At 44.9% G+C, this 2,579-nt stretch overlaps 1 non-coding gene across 1 annotated transcript; it reads left to right on the top strand.

Moving 5' to 3' along the window:
* The first annotated feature begins 372 nt into the window (after window positions 1-372).
* Window positions 373-564, top strand: LOC117057237. The gene has a single exon (XR_004427821.1). It is a non-coding gene; the product is annotated as a U2 spliceosomal RNA (small nuclear RNA).
* The last annotated feature ends 2,015 nt before the right edge of the window (window positions 565-2,579 follow it).

The raw sequence follows: 2,579 nt of genomic DNA, 5'->3' as shown, positions 1-2,579 counted from the left end.
TAACTGTCCAGGGGTCCTTTACCTTTTACCTAGCAGCTAGGGAGGGAAGGGAAGGTCTACTACCCATTTGTCCTATGGCACAGAGCAACTTCTTTGGTTGTGCTAATTATGGTGCTTAAGTACTCATTGCCTAGACAAAGGGACCATTTGGGCAAGCTTTCTCTCATGCATTCCTCCCCACAGGTGCAGAATCCCAAGAAATGGAAGGGATTTAGGACACCAGACCCTCCTCAAACTTATAAGATTTTATACACATTTCTCTTTAAATAAATGATTAGGCAACTAATGTAGAAATTTAAGATAGGGTTCAACAAAGCTGAAGTTGCAATCCTATGCACACATTTTCGTGGAAGTCAAAACCACTGAACACACGTCGCTTCTCAGCCTTTTGTCTAAGATGGAGCATAGCAACTGTTCAGATCAGCTGAATATCTGATATGTTCTTAATGTAAGAACTATATATTGAAATGGTTTCTGAAATTATGAGCTTGGATAAGAGCTTTGCTCAGTGCAGTCCGCATACTGACCTGGCATTGCATGCTCTCTAGGAGCAGCACACTCTTAAATTAATAGTTTAAAATAAGATGAAATAAATGCAAGCTGAAAATTATATGTATACATGTGTCACGGCTTTAAGTACCTGGCAATGCCCTGGTAGCTTCAGCTCCCTGCACTCACAACCTGCTCTGCTTTGTTTCCTCCACCAGTCTCTGGGAGCTCCCTTGTCCCCTTCTATTCTATTCCGGCTGCCCCCCACCTTACCCCTGCTCCCACCCCAGGCCTGGCTCCCTGCTTGCTTTGTCCCTAAAAACATCCCCCAGAACCTCAGCCATCATCTCTGTGGAGCATGTACAATGCTCTTTTGTTGTGCGATGGGAGCCACTGCTGAGCCAGGAGAGTGTGATTGAGCGGAGACGCTAGCCAGTTGCTCAGTGTCAGTGCCATTGTGAGAGCCAGTGTGCTGTAGTGGTTAAGAGCGGTGGACTCGTAATCTGGTGAACCGGGTTCGCTTCCCTGCTCCTCCGCATGCAGCTGCTGGGTGACCTTGGGCTACTCACACTTCTTTGAAGTCTCTCAGCCCCACTCACCTCACAGAGTGTTCGTTGTGGGGGAGGAAGGGAAAGGAAAATGTTAACCGCTTTGAGACTCCTTCGGGTAGTGAAAAGCGGGATATCAAATCCAAACTCCTCCTCCTCCTCCTCCTCCTTCTTTGTGCTCTTAAAAGGTCAGGAAATCCCACCACCCCCCACACAATCTGCCCTTTTGTGAGGTTACTCCAACAAAACATCTGTTGCTGAGTGGGTACTTTTAGGGCACTTGTGCAAACAGAAGAGGGTAATTGGGAGAGAGATTAGGCTGCAGAGATGGAGATATTATCCCATAGGAGTGAGTTAATCATTGATGCTGCTGCACTTGCAGGGATGGCTTGCATTTGGGATTCTGCTGACTGCTTTCAGCTTAGACTGGCTTGGGAGAATGGGAAAACCTCGTTCGCAACAGCTGTTCCCCAGCCCAAGCAACTCACAGCCTCTGTCTACATCTTTAATGGACAAGGTCATAGCTCAGAGGTAGAGCAAATGCTCTGTGTTCAGAAGCTCCTGGGTTCAATTCCCACTGCCTGGTCTGATGAACTTTGGCTGCTGGTGTCAGGCTCCACGCAGAAGTGCAGGAAAGGTCCTTAACACAAGGCTGCAGCAACGTTTGTCTTAGTACAAAGCAACAGAGGAAAGAAAGGATTTGGATGGTATTTTTGAATGCAGCACACCTGGCATCTCTTAACCGAAAAGCTCTCCAGTATCAAACTGGGAAAGACCTTGGAAAGCTCCAACTAGACAGGAACCAGTAACTTACCTATGAGGGAAGGTTGTAGCATTTGGGACTTTTCAGTTTAGAGAAAAATCAAGTAAGAGATGACATGATAGACATTTATAAAATTATGCATGGTGTGAAAAAAGAGAGTACGGCTGAATGCTGGAAGATTCAGGACAGATAAACAAACGACCTTCTTCTTGTGGTGCATAAAACATGGAACTCACTCCCACAGGAGGCAGTGATTGTGGGAGATTGCAGTCAAACATAACTATGCATGAGTGCTAGTTAATGCAAGAAGGGGTTAAGACCACAGAGTTAGATTCCTAGACTCAGCTAGGTCACACCTTCTCTTATCCAAACAAAATAGAAAATTCTTTCCAGTAGCACCTTAGAGACCAGTAGCACCTTAGAGTTTGTTCTTGGTATGAGCTTTCGTGTGCATGAATTGAAGCCTTCTCCTTCTGTCCCCCTCCCAAATGTAACTGAAAGAGTTACACACCTTCTCTTATCCCTCACTGGATAAGAGAAGGTGTGACCTAGTTGAGTCTAGGAATCTAACTCTGTGGTCTTAACCCCTTTATGCTCCAAGCTTAGGGCATCATCTTTTCTGCTCTGCTTTTGGTGTGTAATAACAGAGGATATTTAGATAGTCCAGTATAAATCCATCACTGACGCTTTAAGGTTCTTTACAATCAAGCCCTGTATAAATTTTATGAAATAATAAATAAATAAAAGAATGCATTAATTGCATTAGTGAGAAGTTGCAG

This window comes from Lacerta agilis, chromosome 13 (genome assembly GCF_009819535.1).
Source record: "Lacerta agilis isolate rLacAgi1 chromosome 13, rLacAgi1.pri, whole genome shotgun sequence".
Classification (NCBI taxonomy): Eukaryota; Metazoa; Chordata; class Lepidosauria; order Squamata; family Lacertidae; genus Lacerta; species Lacerta agilis.
This window is presented reverse-complemented; position numbering and strand designations above follow the sequence as displayed.